The sequence below is a fragment of the Sminthopsis crassicaudata genome, chromosome 3 (assembly GCF_048593235.1).
Source record: "Sminthopsis crassicaudata isolate SCR6 chromosome 3, ASM4859323v1, whole genome shotgun sequence".
NCBI classification, from domain to species: Eukaryota; Metazoa; Chordata; class Mammalia; order Dasyuromorphia; family Dasyuridae; genus Sminthopsis; species Sminthopsis crassicaudata.
The window spans coordinates 192,621,842-192,643,392 of record NC_133619.1 but is presented as its reverse complement, the minus strand read 5'-3'; positions in this window follow the sequence as shown (position 1 = coordinate 192,643,392).

Genomic DNA, 21,551 nt, shown 5'->3' with positions numbered 1-21,551 from the left:
ATCTGAAGAGAATCTGGAATTTCGACAGAAAAGGTCGCTTCTGAGGGAAGGAAAAAAAAAGAGCAGCACAGACAGGGCCAACCCTGTCTAGGGGTTAGCCTAGGGGCTAGCACATTGTGCCAAATGGGCTGAGGAGAACTCTGGAATCAGAGAAGCCACTGAGATAGAGGAATCTGGCATAGGTTGATAGCTCTACTCTGCTTGTAAAACAGCAGATCAGAAGAGAAATAAAAGCCATTTTAAAATAGAAAGCCAGAAAATATAATCACCCCAAACCGGAAGTGACCTAACACCTATGTCAGCACGGCTGTGCAGCTGTCTTCTGTTATACATGGCTTTTCCTTGGGGCAGTTAAGAACCTGAACAGCACATTAGAGGACACAGCCCAGGGCAGCCTCTAAACCACATAGTTCGGGGCTCAGCCTTAGGCAGTGGAATTCTCTAATTAGCTAAACTCCAGCAGCAGCTGAAGTCCAACACCAGTGGAACCCCTGCCACAATGACTGTGCTTTCCAGACAGAGACTTCCGGTTTGAGCGCAGTGGCTTTTTGCATCAGCTGCTAATATCCATGACCTCCCGGGAGTCTTTGGCTGGGGTTTGTGACGCTTTCTTTCTTTCTTTTTTTTTTTTTTTTTTTAATAATTTTTATAATTATAACATTTTCTTTGACAGTACATATGCATAGGTAATTTTTTTTTTTACAACATTATCCCTTGTACCCACTTCTGTTCTGAGTTTTTCCCCTCCTTCCCTCCACCCCCTCCCCTAGAGGGCAGGCATTCCCATACATATTAAATATCTTATAGTATATCCTAGGTACAATATATATGTTCAGAACCACATTTTGTTGTTGTTGATGCAAAGAAAGGATTATATTTGCAAGGTAAAAATAATCTGGGAAGAGAAACAAAACAAAACAAAATAAAACAAAAAAAACAATGCTCTCAGTTTACACTCATTTCCCAGTGTTCCTTTTCTGGGTGTAGCTGATTCTGTCCATCATTGATCAATTGGAATTGGATTAGCTCTTCTCTATGTTGAAGATATCCACTTCCAAGAGCAATCAATGTCTTTCCAATTATTTAAATCTGACTTTATTTTTGTGGCAAGTGTTTTGTAATTTTTCTCATATAATTCCGGACTTTTCTTTGGTAGATGGATTCCCAAATACTTTATACTCTCAACACTTTTTTGGAATGGAATTTCTCTTTGTATCTCTTGCTGTTGCATTTTGTTAGTGATATATAAAAATGCCGAGGATTTATGTGGATTTATTTTGTATCCTGCCACTTTGCTGAAATTTTGAATTATTTCTAGTAGCTTTTTAGTAGAGTCTTTGGGGTTCTCTAAGTAGACCATCATGTCATCTGCAAAGAATGATAGTTTAATTTCCTCATTTCCTACTCTAATTCCTTGAATCTCTTTCTCGGCTCTTATTGCCGAGGCTAGCGTTTCTAGTACTATATTGAATAGTAATGGTGATAGTGGGCAACCTTGTTTCACTCCTGATCTTACTGGGAAAGGTTGCAGTTTATTTCTATTGCATATTATGCTTACTGAAGGTCTTAAATATATGCTCCTGATTATTCTAAGGAATAGTCCATTTATAACTATACTCTCAAGAGTTTTTAGTAAGAATGGATGTTGGATTTTGTCAAATGCTTTTTCTGCATCTATTGAGATGATCATATGGTTTTTATTAATTTGATTATTAATATGGTCAATTATACAATAGTTTTCCTAATATTAAATTAGCCCTGCATTCCTGGAATAAATCCTACTTGATCATAGTGTATCATCCTGGAGATGATTTTCTGAAGTCTTTTTGCTAATATCTTATTTAAGATTTTAGCATCAATATTCATTAAGGAGATTGGTCTATAATTTTCTTTCTCAGTTTTCGATCGACCTGGTTTAGGTATCAGTACCATGTCTGTGTCATAAAAGGAGTTTGGTAGGACTCCTTCATCCCCTATTTTTTCAAATAGTTTATATAGCATTGGGGTTAATTGTTCTTTAAATGTTTGGTAGAATTCACATGTAAATCCATCTGGCCCTGAGGATTTTTTCCTGGGGAGTTGATTAATAGCTTGTTCTATTTCTTTTTCTGAAATGGACTATTTAAGCAATTTATCTCCTCCTCTGTTAATCTAGGGAGCCTATATTTTTGGAGGAAGTCATCCATTTCACTTAAGTTATCAAATTTATTGGCATAAAGTTGGGCAAAGTAACCCCTTATTATTTCTCTAATTTCCTCTTCATTGGTGGAAAGATCCCCCTTTTCATTTGTAAGACTATCAATTTGATTTTCCTCTTTCTTTTTTCTGATCAAATTTACCAAAGGTTTATCTATTTTATTGGCTTTTTCATAAAACCAATTCTTGGTTTTATTTATTAATTCAATAGTTTTTTTACTTTCAATATTATTGATTTCTCCTTTTAATTTTTGTATTTCAAGTTTAATTTTTGGTTGGGGGTTTATAATTTGGTCTTTTTCTAGCCTTTTAAGTTGTAAGCCCAATTCGTTAATCTTCTCTTTCTCTATTTTCTTCAAATAAGCCTCTAAAGATATAAAATTTCCCCTTATTACTGCTTTAGCTGCATCCCACAGATTTTGGTATGATGTCTCATTATTTTCATTATCTTGGGTGAAATTATTAATTGTTTCTATAATTTGCTCTTTCACCCAGTCATTCTTTAAGATGAGATTATTCAGTTTCCAATTACTTTTTGGTCTATTTACCCCTAACTTGTTACTGAATGTAGCTTTTATTGCATTGTGATCTGAGAAGAAGGCATTTATTATTTCTGCCTTCCTATATTTAATTTTGAGATCTTTATGTCGTAATATATGGTCTATTTTTGTATAGGATCCATGAACTGCTGAGAAGAAAGTATATTCCTTCCTATTGCCATTCAGTTTTCTCCAAAGGTCTATCATACCTAGTTTTTCTAATGTTCTATTTACTTTTTTAATTTCTTTCTTGTTTGTTTTGTGGTTTGATTTGTCTAAATCTGAGAGTGCAAGGTTGAGATCTCCCACTATTATAGTTTTACTGTCTATTTCTTCTTGCAACTCTTTTAACTTTTCCTTTAGAAAGTTAGATGCTATACCGCTTGGTGCATGTATGTTTAGTATTGATATGGCTTCATTATTTATGCTACCTTTCAGCAGGATATAGTTTCCTTCCTTATCTTTTTTAACTAGATCTACTTCTGTTTTGCTTGATCTGAGATAAGGATAGCTACCCCTGCTTTTTTGGATTTACCTGAAGCATAATAGGCTCTGTTCCAACCTTTTACCTTTATTCTGTATGTATCTCCCTGCTTTAAGTGTGTTTCCTGCAGACAACATATTGTAGGGTTCTGATTTTTGATCCAATCTGCTATCCGTCTCCGTTTGATGGGATCGTTCATCCCATTTACATTTACAGTTAAAATTACTAATTCTGTATTTCCTGCCATCATATTATCCCCAGATTATGCTTTTTCCCTTGACCCCCCTGATCCTCCTCCCTGATATTTAATTTACATACGCCCCTTGTGACGTGCAACCCTCCCTTTTTTTTTTTAGTATCCCTCCCCCCTCCCTCCAAGTCCCTTCACTTATTCTCCTTTTCCTTTTCCCTTTTCCTCTCCCCCCTTTTAATGAGGTGAGAGAAAATTCTCTGAAAAACAAATATGTTAATTATTTACTCTTTGAGCCTCTCCTGATGAGAGTAAGATTCACACAATGATTCTCCCCTTCACTAAATTCCCTCAGATATGGTGTATTTTCTGTGCCTCTTCCTGGGATGTAGTTTCCCTCTTTTTATCATTCCTTCCCCTTTTTCTGAAACGACCTCCTTCCCTTTACCACACCCCCCTTTTTTCTTTTATATCAGTAAAATCAAATTATCCTTGAGTACTTTTTATATACCCACAACAGAGTTACTGTTCTCAAGGGTTCTGTGTACCTTTTTCTGTTTCTCTTCAGTCTTGTGGATGTAGATCAAATTTTTTGTTTAAGTCTGGTTTTTTTCTTAGAAACATATAGAATTCCTCCATTTCATTGAATGACCATCTTCTTCCATGGAAAAAGATGCTAAACTTAGCTGGGTAGTTCATTCTTGTTTACAGTCCTTGATCTTTTGCCTTATGGAATTTCAGGTTCCAGGCCCTTCTATCTTTTAATGTGGAGGTAGCCAGATCTTGAGTGACCCTTATTGTGGCACCTTGGTATTTAAATTGTTTTTTTCTAGCTGCTTGTAGGATTTTCTCCTTTGTGTGGTAATTCTGCAGCTTAGCCACTATATTCCATGGTGTTCTTTTTTTAGGGTCTATTTCAGAAGGAGTTCAATGAATTCTTTCCACATCTACTTTCCCTTCTGTTTCTATTATCTCTGGACAGTTATCTTTGATAATTTCCTGTAAAATAGAATCTAGGCTCTTTTGTTGGTCATAGTTTTCTGGTAGTCCAATGATCCGCAGATTATCTCTCCTAGATCTATTTTCCAGGTCTATAGATTTTCCCAGTAAGTATTTGACGTTGTTCTCCAGCTTCTCATTTTTTTTTTTTTTGTTTTGTTTGACTGATTCTTGGGTTCTCTGTTAATCATTCATTTCTATTTGTTCCATCCTGACTTTTAAGGAGTTATTTTCTTCTTTCACAGTTTTTAGTTCTTTTTGTAAATGCCCAATTTCGTTTTTAAATGAATTATTTTGCTCTATTTAATTTTTTTCCATTTCCCTAATTTTTTTTGAGAATTATTTTCTTTTTCCAATTCACAAATTCTATTTTCTTGAGACTTTTTTATCTTTTCCAATTCAGAAATCCTACTTTCCTGTGATTTTTTAACCTTTTCTAATTCACAAATTTTGTTTCCCTGCATCTCCTGTGAATTCTTTATTTTTTCCAACTCCAATTTCAGGTTGTTGTTATTCTCTATCATAGCTTCCCTTTCCTTTCCCCATTTTTCTTCAAGCTCTCTTAACTTTTTAATGGTCTCATTTTGGAGAGAGTTATGTGATGGGGGGCAGGAATCGTTCCCCTTTAGGTTGTTATCTGCTGTCTCTCTGCTGTTCACTTCCTCGGGGTTGTATACCCGCTCTTTCTCTGTGTAGAAGGAATCTATGGTTTTTCTGGCTTTTTTGTTCATATTTAAAAAATCTTTTGGGGTCTGTCCCTGAGGTACGAAATTATTTATTTACTTCTTTACCAGCTTCCTCCCAGACCTGATGGATGCAGCGGCTCTTGTGCCTGAGGTAAGAGAGAGCTCTGGGAGACAGTTCCCCACCCCCTCCCTGGAAGTGCCTCAGAGGTGACTAGCACTGCTGTGCCTTGAGGGCGTTGTGTTTTAGTGCCTTCCCTGAGGTTGAGATTGAATAGTAAATATGGCACAAAGCCTAGCCTATGTGTCCCGGTGGGGCGTGGATGTCTGCAGCAGGTGACGTGAGAAGCCCCTGCGCTCAAACTGGAAGTGTCTGCCAGAAACTGTGGTCCCTAGTTCAAAGGTTCCGCTTCTCTGGTACTTCCGGATCTGAGTTCCACTCCCTCCAGCTAAGCTAGGCAATGTGTGTTGCCTTGGGCCGTATCCACCCACTTGTCAATCTCTGAACTCTTCTCAGGTGGTAGCTGAGGCCACACCCCCTGGTGCCGAGATCTGCTGAGTCACCCCCAGGGTCCTGGAAAATCTAATCTATCTAAGTTTTTTAAAGTATTTTAGCTTTCTATTCTGAACTGCTATATTATAAACAGAGAAGAGCTAACAGCCTGTGCCAGATTCCTTTATCTCAGTGGCTTCTCTGATCCCAGAGCCCTTCCCAGCTTGATGGGCACAGTATGCTAGCACCCAGCCATCTGTGCTGGCTTCTCTTCTTCCTCCCCTGGGAACTGACCTTTTCTGTTGAAACTCCAGATTCTCTTCAGCTGGTAAGTCGTGCTTCCAGTCCTTGTGGTATCTATCAGTCCAGGGCTTTTTCTGAGGCTGATTTATCTAATTGGTTGTGAGGGAGTGAGGACATTCACAGAGTCGTGTGTTTCTTCTCCGCCATCTTGGCTCCGCCTCTCTCTACCAAACATTTAAAGAAAAATTACCCCCAATGTTATATGAACTATTTGAAAAAATAGGGGATGAAGGAGTCCTACCAAACTCCTTTTATAACACAGACATCTTACTGATACCTAAACCAGGTAGGGTGAAAACTGAGAAAGAAATCTATAGACCAATCTCCTTAATGAATATTGATGCTAAAATCGAAAATAAGATATTAGCTAAAAGACCTCAGAAAATCATCCCCCGGTAATACACTATGATCAAGTAGGATTTATACCAGGAATGCAGGGCTGGTTTATTATTAGGAAAACTATTTGTATAATTGATCATATTAATTATCAGATTAATAAAAACATATGATCATCTCAATAGATTCAGAAAAAGCATTTGATAAAATTCAACATCCATTCCTACTAAAAACATTTCAGAGTATAGGAATAAATGGACTATTCCTAAAAATAATCAGGAGCATATATTTAAGACCGTCAGTAACTATAATAGGTAATGGAGATAAACTGGAACCTTTCCCAGTAAGATCAGGAGTGAAACAAGGTTGCCCACTATCACCATTACTATTCAATATTGTATTAGAAATGCTAGCCTTGACAATAAGAGTCAAGAAACAGACTAAAGCAATAAGAGTAAGTAATGAGGAAATCAAACTATCACTCTTTGCATATGATATGATGCTATACTTAGAGAACCCCAGAGATTCTAATACAAAGTTATTAGAAATAATTCACAACTTTAGCAAAGTTGCTGGATACAAAATATATCCACATAAATCCTCAGCATTTTTATACATCACCAAAAAATGCAACAGCAAGAGATACAAGGAGAAATTCCATTCAAAACAACTTTCGAGAGTATAAAATATTTGGGAATCCATCTACCAAAGAAAAGTGAGGACTTATATGAGCAAAATTACAAAACACTTACCACAAAAATAAAGTCATTTAAATAATTGGAAAGGCATTAAGTGCTGTTGAATAGAATGAACAAATGTAATAAATATGACAATACTCCCCAAACTAAGTCTATTTATTTGGTGATATACCAATCAGACTCCTAAGAAACTATTTTAATGACTTAGAAAAACTAAGAACAAAATCATATTGAAGAATAAAAGGTAGAGAATTTCAAGGTAATTAATGAAAAAAAAAAGTCAGATGAAGATGGTCTACATATACCTGATCTAAAGCTATATTATAAAGTATCATCACCAAAACCATTGCTATTGACTAAGAAATAGACCAGTCAATCAATGGAACAGATTAGGTACAAAGGACAAAAAAGGGTACAACTATAGCAATCTAGTGTTTGATAAACCCAAAGATACCAACATTTGGGATAAGAATTCATTATTTGAAAAAAAGTGTTGGAAAAACTAGAAATTAGATATGGCCTGCACTTAACACCATACACCAAGATAAGATCAAAATGGGCCCATGATTTAGGTATAAAGAATGAGATCATAAATAGATTAAAGGAACAGAGGATAGTTTACCTCTCAGACCTGTGGAGGAGGAAGCTATTTATGACCAAAGGAGAACTAGAGATCATTATTGATCACAAAATAGAAAATTTTGATTACATCAAATTAAAAAAGCTATTGTACAAACAAAACGAATGCAAACAAGATAAGTAGGGAAGTAACAAATTGGGAAAATATTTTTTCAGTTAAAGGTTCTGATAAAGGCCTCATTTCCAAAATATACAGAGAACTGACTCTAATTTATAAGAAATCAAACCATTCTCCAATTGATAAATGGTCAAAAGATATGAATAGACAATTTTCAGATGATGAAATTGAAACTATATCCACTCATATGAAAGAGTGTTCCAAATCACTACTGATCAGAGAAATGCAAATTAAGACAACTCTGATATACCACTACATACCTGTCAGATTGGCTAAGATGACAGGAAAAGATAATGATGAATTATGTTCTTGTTGTGTAATTAATAATCTGTATTGTAGAATAGACATATAGATTTCAACAAGTACAACATAAATTATAATTACTAATATAAGTAGTGTAATGAAAACCAAAATTAAAATTATTGATTCACCGGTTCATATATACATATATATGTGAGTGATATATGAAATCTGTTACTAATTAAGTAGAATATGTGCATGTGTGAGAGAGAGAATCCTTTCTCCATCTATTCCTCCCTAGCCTCTTCTCTTTTTCTTTCCCTTTTTTGATCTTGATTCTTGTTATTTAGTAGTTTTACTTCATTGTAGTCATTGCATGTTGTCAGATGGAACCAGTCACTTCAAGCATTTCAGAAGAAAATAAGAACAGATATCAATTCTTTCTGTGCATGGCAAAGCAGGGTCATATATTTAACTCTGAGTTGACTTAAAGAAAGAAAAACTATCAAAATGATAGTGAAGGCCTTTTTTTTTTCTTTTTTTGGTATTCCTGTCAGAGACTTTTTTTTCCAAAAAAAACTTGTGGTCCTCAAAATAAAAGAGCTCTTAACCCAACTCTGATGTAATAAATTATTCTTTAGAGATGAATTTGATAATATGAGTAGAATGTTTTGATCTGTCACATAATGATGGCACAGAAAAATAAAAATAAAGTATCAGGAAAAAAATGTTCTTTTCTTCCCTCTGAATATGTCAGTCAAATATCTGTCAATGTATCTACTGAATGAGTGGCATTCCTAAAGTAACTAAAACAGGAGGAAAAGTAACTAACAAGTACAACTAAAAAGAGAGAGAAGGCACAATTGACATACTTGATAAGAGAGGATTCTTCCATATTCACAGAATATATTCAACTAGAAGAATATATTACTGCTGGTTCACGAAGAGTGACAAAAGAACCAATTGTGATGGAACCAAATGTAAATAGAAACTCAAACATTGAACTTCCTTTTGAAAACTAAAAAGTATACTATTAAATGATATACTTAGTAGCTGTGTGACCCTGTGGAAGTCTTCATCTTTAAAAGGAAGATAATAATGCCACTGTCAAAGGTTAGTATGAATATAACGAGAGAACTTTACATTGTTCTTCAAATATTTTAAAAGCTATATAAATAGTAGTTATAAGTATTAATTATACTTGCATATTTCTTCCTGAGAGATATTGCTAAATATAATTCTATATGTTCCAATATTTCCTTTTCTATATGATGCAATTTTTCAAAACAAAATATAAGTCTCCTGATTGCTCCTGGTTAATCATATTTTTGAACAACATTTTAGAGAACATTAAATTGATGCTTCTTAAGAAAAGTACCTACCTGGAAAATGGAGCAACACAAACGAATTATTTCATCTGGATACTGAAATAAGGTTCTCTGTTATTCCTGACTTCAAATACCCACACATTGTATACCTTCTGATGTAAAAAGATAAAACAGCATTCCTGTTCAAAAGATTTTTGCTTACATAGTGGTCATTTGAATGTGCTCAAGCTCCTAATTGCTTTTTGTTGCTGAGTATAAATCAAGGTGAAAAAAAAATTTTTTTTCTCAGAAATTTATGCTTTATTCTAAAATGAATGAACAATTTTGAATATTCAATTCAAGATTATATGCATTTTGAGGATTTTTATACTGCCATCTTGTGAACATTTAGATTTTATTTATCTGATAATATCTTGTATTACATTGCCTGAAAACTATGTCGCTCATTATTTTACTTCAAAATACATGCATAAAGGAAGCATTTTATAGTGAATATTCTTAAATAGAAAACTCCCATTAATCATATATGATTTACATATCCATTTTTTATTTTCTATTAATTTCCAACAAAAGTTATGTATTCTTCCAAAACCCCTTATTGAAAGATCATTAAAAATATAGAAAAAGCTTCAATTGAGTGATGTAATATTTCCTCACAGTGCCTAACTCACTTGAGATTTAGCTTTATACTTACAAAAGAACTCCAGAGAGAAGGTTATATTAATAATTGCATGTTCCAGCTACTGCCATTCATTAAAAGAGTTTGTCCAAAATAAAAAAAGGTTTTGATGTATGAATGAAATATAACTAAATCAGTATATGACAGTAACATTTTTTTAAATGTACATCTATTTTAATTTACATGACCTTGTTTGAGGGAATAAAAGTTACTTCTGAATAGCAGAATAGTTCACATATATATCACTTATGATTTATTTGATTTGATACACTTTCTATAAAGTCTCACTTGCATTTTAAAACCCGCAATAAATGTTTTATTTACTATAATTTACATATGTATCTATCATCTATTTATCCCTACCTATTTTCTCTGAAAACTCTCATTCCTATTATGCCTACTACTGAAAAGTATTACTATCAAAGCAATTAAATAGTTAAAGGGTATAGTGGATTCTACCCATTGTTCATGAGATGAGGAAGCTTTGAGTTCAAATACTGCCTTGGGTACTTATTAGCTATTTAATCCTGGACAAATCATTAACCACTTTTTGCATTAGGTTAACTCTATATAAAATGAAAATAGTAAATGGAAAATATTATATTATAACACTGTTATAATATTATTTATTATAACAGTGTTATAATAATAATAACAATGTTACAATATTATAATTATAACTGTTATAATAATAATAACACTGTTATGTTATTTATTATAACATAATATTATTTATTATAACACTATTATAACACTGTTGGAATCAAATATGTATTGCTTTGCAAGTCATATACATATAACTTATTTTTCTTAATTCTAAAATTGACAAAGTTTAAAAATGTGGCATAAAACAGAAATATCAAATACTCGATTGTAGGTTCTTTTAAAACTTAACATTCCTGATTGCTACCTTACATATTAAAATTTAATTGGAAAATAAATAATAAAGTAAATAAAAATACAATAGAATATATTAGTATGTTGCAAGTCAATATGCAGTTCACAGAAACCCTTATGTACATTTTAGTATTATCATTTCTTTTTAACACCACTGATATAAAGATTCCAAATTTTTCTTCTGGAATCTTCAAAAAGGAGGGAAGCATGAGATGGTTGGGGAGTTCCTAAGAGATTAATTTGCTGAATGTTGTTAGGCAGAGTTTAGTGGTAAGCACTGGCTCTCTAACACTAACCAGTCTAATCGCTTTCTAAAACCCAAGTATAAAAATAGAAAAGGGGCAGTTAATAGCAACAGCTAGTCCATGTGTCAAAACTCAACATGTATATCAACTCCTCACAGCTAAATTGGACTACAAAGTATAGTAAGAAGTTTTGCAAACTCTACTATCAACAAAGATATTTTATACTATAATTGTATGTGAATAAATAAATAAGAAACAAAAAATCAGCAATAGGTTATCTGCCATATGAAAATATTGATAATAATCTACCCTGATAAAGAAAAACTATATATCACTAAGTAGGACCCTTGTTTTTGGATTGTGGCTTACTTTTTATTGTTTGGGGGGAAAATTCAATACTCACAAGAAAAACAAAACAATCATATATCAGACCAATTATTTTATGTGATTATGCTAAATGACAGTGATGTTTACATTTCACTTTGCAGACAGAACATTTAAGTCAATCTTATTCAAAGATGTTTAATTGAAAATTAAATGACAAATATAAAACATCAATTGCATGAAATTATTATTTTTCCTAGCATTTATAAAGGGATACATAACTCAGATCACAAATTATGTAGACATTTTCATTGGGGCTGCAACAGTAAGGCAATTTATATTTAATATTCACAATGCCTGTGGTGAGCAAAGCAATCTATGATTACAATTCCTTTAGTATGAATCTTTACCTTTTGTAGCTTTCACTATTTTGTTTGTTCATTGCCTTTCCTTTTTCAATTTTCACCTCCTTTCAATGTCCTCTTTTATCTATTTTATATGCAGTCATTAATCATCATTTGTGAGAATAACAAAGTTAAGAAGTAACTATCTATAATCCTTCTAACATGCTAGTCATTTTTAAATGAATTCACATTACTTTGTTTTGAGTTATAAAAACTATCATAGCTTTTTAAAATTAAACTGAGGGAACGATTTGCTGAGTAACAACTCCAGAAAATGTGCTTAAAATAAAATGGTGCTAAACACACACACACACACACACACACACACACACACACACACACACACAAAATGTGTTTATCTATATTAAAAATTTATAAATACAATTGAATATAGAAAATGAGACATTTTACTGTTTCTGGGCAAAATATTTATTGAAAATGACTGGCAAAAGGAAATAAAATTCCATCATGCATGATTTAGTAAAGCATTATCCCACTCCATTAAGGCAAACAATTCATGTGAAAAAAACTAGATTTTAGATTAATGCATTTTATCTTCAAAAAATTCTGCATCTATGTGAAACTATACACCAATTAAGAATTAAATTTTATGAAATGAAATACACTAACCGAAAGCATAGATCTTTATAGAAATACTAAAAAAGGAGACCAAGAAGCTTAACTAACTCCAGACTTGCAGGTAGTTTTCAAGTGCACACATTGGAATTTGAGGCCTTTTATCTCCAATGAAATTTATATTCATGGAAGTCTAACATACAGAAGAAAATAAAGTGAAAACATGCTCCCTAAGGGGCATAAAAAGGTACAGTTGTATTTTAGTATCTTTATTTTTTTACATGACAAATGTAACAATGTACTGGATTTCAATTTCCATTTTGTATTGAAAAAGCTAAAATAACTTTTTAAAGTCAAGGAAACCTACTTTTCTTTCAAACCAATAGATTCTTTTTTCATTATTTTATACATAGGCAAATTAATATGCAGAAAATTTGAAAGATATATCTTGATAGAAATATAATTTACATGTAATCAGTAAAGTGTTGTTTATTTAGCAATGATCAAAGAGCAAATGATGAGAAAATGTAATGATGAGAAAAAAGAATCAATGGTAAAATATTAAGAATATTATAAAAACTTATAAATATCCAAAGAGATCTTGAAATAGTTTTTGTCAGCTTTATTATAAGTTTATTATGTGTATATGAATATATATGTGTAACTTAAAAATTTTACTTCATCTTATGCATTTATTTTATCTTCATTTCTGATTATATCCCTCTCTCCTATCAACAAATTATTCCTTGTTGCAAAGTTTAAAAAATATCAGTTAGGCAAAAAATAAATAAATAAAATAGAATAAAGCAAAAAATAAAATAAAATAACATCTAAGTGAGACATCCTTTCAGCTCAAGACAACTTAGAAGTGAAGAAAGGTCCTTTATTGGGTAACCATTACTTCAAGCAAATCTTTCTGAGCAAGTCCTCCTATGTCCTTTATCCACAACTGCAAGTGCAATGCTCTATTGAGATGAGAATCCATATTCACTGTGAGTAAAAATAAGCATTCCTCTTTGTCCTAGAATTGAAACATGGGCTTCTTCTCTCCTATTGTTACAATACTCCCAAAGGCATATGATTTTACTGGAGGATGAGACCAAGAAGCCTAAATAATTCCTGTTTTAGATACAGTGTTATAAGTATCATAAGTTACCATACATAGTACAGGAACTGCAACTAGGAATTGAAGATGAGCATTGCAATTTTCTTCAGACCAGTTTTCCACCTACATCATCATCAATGAGAATTACAGAAGCTACTGCAAATGCCAGGGCAAACATTTCTAAAGCATGGCCTTTTTGTTCTGCACTTTGTTCCAAGTACCACCAATACACTGGTCTAATAATCTCTTAATTTGTTTTGGTTCTCAAAAATATTCAACTGACTGTCATAGGAACTATTGGTGAAAATGCAGCAAAAGAAATTATGATAAGGCAACTTCCTAAAGAAAATGGTAATGAGTTTTGTAGAAGAATTATACTAGGAATATGCAAGGATGCTCCTTTGGAGATCATAAGATGCTGTGCCACTGTGGGCACACATGTCTTTTATAGCCAGGCTATGATGCAGACTTCCCAAGATTCGAACATGGGAAGACAGAATCCCTTTTGACAAGGGACTTCCAGAGAGACTCATCAATGCTTTCAATGTGGTAAAGTAGGACATCTGAAAGCACAATGTTGGCATAGAGACAGAGTGAGAAAAACAGGGTAGGAGAACAAGACCCAAAACCCATGTTAAAAATGCAACAGAGGCTTCCATTGGACATGAGAATGTAGGGAAACAGGATGAGAGGCCCAGCCCCAGGGTAGCGAATGCTACACCCAGAGAGTCTTTAGAAATTCAATACCCAGACATAACCAATCAGTCAGGAAGAAAACCTGATGGGAGAAAGGGATTACAATTGAGGAAAATAGAGTTATATGCAGCTAGGGCAACTAAGATAACCCCTGGAAAGGTGAAATCTGTTCCTCTCCAGCCTATGGATCTCTTGCCTCCAGGCACAGTAGGCTTGACCATTTCAAATCTTGAGAGTATTTACAAAACAGTGTTCATCCATATATTGATGTGGGAAACTGAGGAATGTGTAGATAATATTACTAATGCAGGTAGGCAATATATAGCTTATCAACTAGGAGAAGTTGTAGCATCAGGTTTACTGATAGACTCCTAATAGGCAATCTAGTGATAGTTGTCCAGATTCTGACTTCAAGCAATACAATTCAGGAATATTCTGGATAGCAGCTGTGACAGCTAACTAACCTATGGTTACTATCTAAAAAATGCCATACCATTAGAAGAATTGGTAGACAGGTGCAAAGCATACAGTCATTAGAGGTGCTAAGTGGACCAATCACTGGTCAAAGATTAAGACATATGTCTGGCATAGAGAATCAATAGAGGAATTTAGTGCTACCCATTTGAGATGGACTTTTGAAGGTGAAACAGGAGTTTTTACTCCTTTTATAGCTGAAAAATCCCCGTCAATCTGTGGGGAAGAGACATTTTACAATAATTAAGATTACAAATGAGTACTTGGTTGTTTTTTTTTTGTTTTGTTTTGTTTTTTTTTCCAGGCAGGGCTGCTATTGAAGGCCTGCCAACACTCTCACCTGTTCCTATTCATGGAAAATCAATACATCAGGCAAAGATGAAATTCAGGCTTTATTAGATATAGGACAGGAGTAACTTGACTAAGGACACACAACCTTCTCTAAATCTTTGGAATTCCCCTGTATTTGTTGTAAGAAAGAAATCTGGAAAATGGAGGATGTTGACTGACTTAAAATAATCAGTAGCATCAGTAGCATCTATTTTAAAATATCAGCAAGCATCATATCTAATGGCATAAACTGGAACCATTACCAATAAGATCAGGAGTGAAACAAGGTTGTCCACTACCACCATTATTATTCAATATTGTATTAGAAATGCTAGCTTCAACAATAAAACTTGAGAAAGAGATTAAAGGAATTAGAGTAAACAATGAGGAAACTAAATTATCACTCTTTGCTGCTGATATGATAATATACTTAGAGAACCTCAGAGATTCTAAATAAAGCTATTAGAAATAATCCACACCTTTAGCAAAGTTGTAGGAAGCAAAATAAACCTTAATAAGTCATCAGCATTCTTATATATCACTAAGAAAATCCAACAATTAGAGTTACAAAGAGAAATTCCATTTAAAGTAACTACTGATAACATAAAATATTTGGGAATCTGTCTGCCAAGGGAAAGTCAGGAACTATATGAGCAAAACTATAAAACACTTTCCACACAAACTAAATCTGATCTAACCAGTTGGAAAAATATTAAATGCTCTTGGATTGGGTGAGCAAATATAATAAAAATGACAATACTACCTAAACTAATCTATTTATTTAGCACTATACCAATCAGACTCCCAAAAAACTATTTTAGTGACCCATAAAAAATAACAATAAAGTTCATATGGAAGAACAAAAGGTCAAGAATTTCAAGGGAACTAATGAAAAAAAATCAAATGAAGGTGACCTAGCTGTATCAGATCTAAAATTTTATTATAATTTTATTATAAAGCAATGCTACCAAAAGCTAAGAAACAGACAAGTTAATCAGTGGAATAGGTTAAGTATCAATAGGATAAAATAGTCAATAACTTTAATAATCTAGTATTTGAGAAACCCAAAGACTCTAGCTTTGGGGATAATAATTCATTGACAAAAACATCTGGGAAAATTGGAAATTAGTATGGCAGAAACTAGGCATTGACTCGCATTTAGCACTGTATACCAAGATAAGGTCAAAATGGGTTCATGACCTGGGCATAAAGAATGAGATTATAAATAAATTAGAAGAGCATAGAGTAGTTTACCTCTCAGACCTGTGGAAGAGGAAGAAATTTATGACAAAAGAAGAACTAGAGTTCATTATTGATCGCAAAATAGAAAAATTTGATTATATCAAATTGAAAAGTTTTTCTGCAAATAAAAGTAATGCAGACAAGATTAGAAGGGAAGCAATAAATTGGGAAAACATTTTTACAGTCAAAGGTTCTGATAAAGGCCTCATTTCCAAAATATAGATAGAATTGACTCTCATTTATAAGAAATAAAGCCATCCTCCAATTGATAAATGGTCAAAGGATATGAGCAGACAGATGTTCCAAGCCATTATTAATCAGAAAAATGCAAATTAAGACAACTCTGTGACACCACTACACACTTGTCAGATTGGCTAGAATGAGAGTGAAAGATAACTTGCAATCTTAGAGGGGATGTGGGAAAACGGGGACACAGATACATTGTTGGTGGAATTGTGAACACATCCAGCCATTATGGAGAGCCATTTGGAACTATGCTCAAAAAGTTATCAAACTGTGCCTAGCCTTTAATCCAGCAGTGTTACTACTGGGTTTATATCCCCAAAATATATTAAAGTAGGGAAAGTGTAAAGGTCCTGTTGTCCCTAAGTTATCTTTCCAGACCACCATCTCAACTCTATCTCCCAGCCCAACTAACTCCAGGCTCAATGCTGCCTCTTTTATCCTCCCAGGGAATGGGCATGTGAGCTTGTGGGAAAATTACTTCAACCAATGAACATGCTCCTTTAAAAGGTTGTGTAAACTCCTTTTCAGAACTCCTTTTAAAGGTGCCAACTCCTTTAAATATGTAAATTCCTCCTTAGAAGCTCAAAGGTGTAAACTCCCCCTAAAGACCGGAACTAAAGGTGTGAATTCTGAGTGAGAGAATTGTTTAGACAACCTGATTTCTCACCTTGTAATCCTAACAGGAAAGGGACCTGTATGTGTAAGAATGTTTGTGGCAGCCCTCTTTGAAGTGGCCGAAACTAGAAACTGAGTGGATGCCCATCAATTGGAGAATGAATAAATTGTGGTATATGAATATTATGGAATATTATTGTTCTGTAACAAATGACCAACAGGATGATTTCAGCAAGGCCTGGAGAGACTTACATAAACTGATGCTGAGTGAAATGAGCAGGACCAGGAGATTATTATATACTTCAACAACAATAATATATGATGATCAATTCTGATGGACATGGCCCTCTTCAACAATGAGATGAACCAAATCAGTTCCAATAGAGCAGTAATGAACTGAACCAGCTACACCCAGCAAAAGAACTCTGGGAGATAACTATGAACCACTACATAGAATTCCCAATCCCTCTATTTTTGTCCCCTGTATTTTTTATTTCCTTACCCTCTTAATTGTACACTATTTCAAAGTACAATTCTCTTTGTGCAGCAAAATAAGTGTATGGACAAGTATGCATATATTGCATTTAACATATAACATTGTTAAATATTAACATCTTTAACATGTATTGGTCTACCTGCTATGTGTGGGAGGCAGTCGGGGGAAAAAGGGGAAAAACCATGCTGAAAAATTACCCATGCATATATTTAGTAAATAAAAAGCTATAATAAAAAATAAATAACTCTTAAAAAAAAAGACCAGAGCAGAATAGAAAATCTGATGTTCAAATACAAAATTCAAGATTAGAATAAAAACATAAAAAGAAAAGAAAAATTAACTTTCTTTTGAAAGTTAAAAAGCTTATATCCCAATATGGGAAAATGATATGTTAAATTATTGAGATCTTTGTCTCTGGCATGGTTATAGTTAAAGAGTGTAGGTATAAAATGATTTTATTTTGCTGGAGAAATGGTTCTAAAATGGGAGGCCTTTTTGAGGGAGGCACTAGTAGATAAGTTAAATATAGGGGAGATGGGAAAGTGGGAAAGGAAAAATAAAAGGATACCTTGGGGAAAACACGATGGTGGGAAACACAGATTTAGTAATGTTAACTGTAAATGTTAATGAGATGAACTTTTTCATGAAATTTAAGCTGATAGCAAACTGGATTAAAAGCCAGAATGCTACAATATGTTGTTTACAGGAAACTAATTTATAGGAGAAAGATACATTCAAAATAAATGTAAAAGGTTGGAACAGAATTTCTTATGTTCAGCTGAAGTAAAATTATCAGGGAGTAGAGATACTGATCTCAGATCAAGAAAAAGGAAAATTAGAATTAAAAGAGATAAGGAAAGGAAATACAGCTTGCTAAAGAGTACTACACAAAATAAAGTAATATTAGCAGTAAATATAAATGCACTAAGTGGTATAGTATCCAGATTCCTAAAGGAGACATTAAGAGAGCTGCAAGAAGATTAGATGGCAAAACTATGCTAGTTGAGAATCTCAAACTTGCTTTCTCAGAACTAAATAAATTGAACCAAACTATAAATAAGAAAGAAGTTGAGGTAAATAGAATTTTAGAAAAGCTAAATCTGATAGTCATTTGGAGAAAATTCAAAGGACACAGAAAAGTTTATACATATTTATGGGCAGTAATGTAACTAATACAAAAATTGACCATGTATTACGCTATAAAATCCTCAAAATCAAATGCACGAAGGCAGAAATAATAAAATTTAAATTATTATTTTTTTCAGGTGATGGTGCAAAAAAAAAATCATATGTTAAAAAGGCCAAGAGAAAGTAGACCAAAAATTAACTGAAAAGTATAAAATATGATCCTAAAGAATGAGTTTGTAAAGCAACAAATCATAGACACTATCAATAACTGTATCCAAGAAAATGATAACAATGTGACAGCATATTAATATTTATGGGATGAAGCCAAAGCGCTTCTTAGGGGAAGTTTTATACCTCTAGAGCTTACTTGCATAAAATAGAGAAAAAGAAGATCAATAAACTGGGCATGCAACCAAAAAAGGGAGAAAAAGAACTAATTAAACCCCCCAATTAAATATCAAATATGAAATTTTGAAAATAAAAGGGGAGATTAATAAAATTAAATGTAAGAGAACTACTGAATTGATAAACCAAAGTAAACACAGATTTTATGAAAAGTCCAACAAAATATATAAACAAAATAGATTAAATAGTTACTTTATTTTAAAAAAGGAAAGATGAAAATAAAATTGGTATTATCAAAAATGAAATGGCAGGGGGGCGGAGCAAAGATGGCGGAGAAGATACACAAGACTCTGTGATCATTGTGTGAATCTTACTCTCATCAGGACAGGCTCAAAGAGAAAATAATTAACATATTTGTTTTTCAGAGAATTTTCTCTCACTTCATTAAAAGGGGGGAGAGGAAAAGGGAAAAGGAAAAGGAGAATAAGTGAAGGGACTTGGAGGGAGGGGGGAGAGGGATACTAAAAAAAAAAAGGGAGGGTTGCGCATCACAAGGGGCATCTGTAAATTAAATATCAGGGAGGAGGATCAGGGGGGTCAAGGGAAAAAGCATAATCTGGGGATAATATGATGGCAGGAAATACAGAATTAGTCATTTTAACTGTAAATGTGAATGGGATGAACGATCCCATCAAACGGAGACGGATAGCAGATTGGATCAAAAATAAGAACCCTACAATATGTTGTCTGCAGGAAACACACTTAAAGCAGGGAGACACATACAGAATAAAGGTAAAAGGTTGGAACAGAGCCTATTATGCTTCAGGTAAGTCCAAAAAAGCAGGGGTAGCTATCCTTATCTCAGAGCAAGCAAAAGCAGAAGTTGACCTAGTTAAAAAAGATAAGGAAGGAAACTATATCCTGCTGAAAGGTAGCATAAATAATGAAGCCATATCAATACTAAACATTTATGCACCAAGTGGTATAGCATCTAACTTTCTAAAGTAAAAGTTAAGACAATTGCAAGAAGAAATAGACAGTAAAACTATAATAGTAGGAGATCTCAACCTTGCACTCTCAGATTTAGACAAATCAAACCACAAAACAAATAAGAAAGAAAATAAAAAAGTAAATAGAACATTAGAAAAACTAGGTATGATAGACCTTTGGAGAAAACTGAATGGCAATAGAAAGGAATATACTTTCTTCTCAGCAGTTCATGGATCCTATACAAAAATAGACCATATATTAGGACATAAAGATCTCAAAATTAAATGTAGGAAGGCAGAAATAATAAATGCCTTCTTCTCAGATCACAATGCAATAAAAGCTACATTCAGTAACAAGTTAGGGGTAAATAGACCAAAAAGTAATTGGAAAATGAACAATCTCATCTTAAAGAATGACTGTGTGAAACAGCAAATTATAGAAACAATTAATAATTTCACCCAAGATAATGATAATGATGAGACATCATACCAAAATCTTTGAGATGCAGCTAAAGTAGTAATAAGGGGAAATTTTATATCTTTAGAGGCTTATTTGAAGAAAGTAGAGAAAGAGAAAATTAACGAATTGGACTTACAACTTAAAAGGCTAGAAAAAGACCAAATTATAAACCCCCAACCAAAAATTAAACTTGAAATATAAAAATTAAAAGGAGAAATCAATAATATTGAAAGTTAAAAAACTATTGAATTAATAAATAAAATCAAGAGTTGGTTTTATGAAAAAGCCAATAAAATAGATAAACCTTTGGTAAATTTGATCAGAAAAAAGAAAGAGGAAAATCAAATTGTTAGTCTTACAAATGAAAAGGGGTATCTTTCCACCAATGAAGAGGAAATTAGACAAATAATAAGGAGTTACTTTGCCCAACTTTATGCCAATAAATTTGATAACTTAAGTGAAATGGATGACTTCCTCCAAAAATATAGGCTCCATAGATTAACAGAGGAGGAGATAAATTGCTTAAATAGTCCCATTTCAGAAAAAGAAATAGAACAAGCTATTAATCAACTCCCCAGGAAAAAATCCCCAGGACCAGATGGATTCACATGTGAATTCTACCAAACATTTAAAGAACAATGAGCCCCAATGTTATATAAATTATTTGAAAAAATAGGGGATGAAGGAGTCCTACCAAACTCCTTTTATGACACAGACATGGTACTGATACCTAAACCAGGTCGATCGAAAACTGAGAAAGAAAATTATAGACCAATCTCCTTAATGAATATTGATGCTAAAATCTTAAATAAGATATTAGCAAAAAGATTTCAGAAAATCATCTCCAGGATAATATACTATGATCAAATAGGATTTATTCCAGGAATGCAGGGCTGGTTTAATATTAGGAAAACTATTAATATAATTGACCATATTAATAATCAAATTAATAAGAACCATATGATCATCTCAATAGATGCAGAAAAAGCATTTGACAAAATCCAACATCCATTCCTACTAAAAACTCTTGAGAGTATAGGAATAAATTCACTAT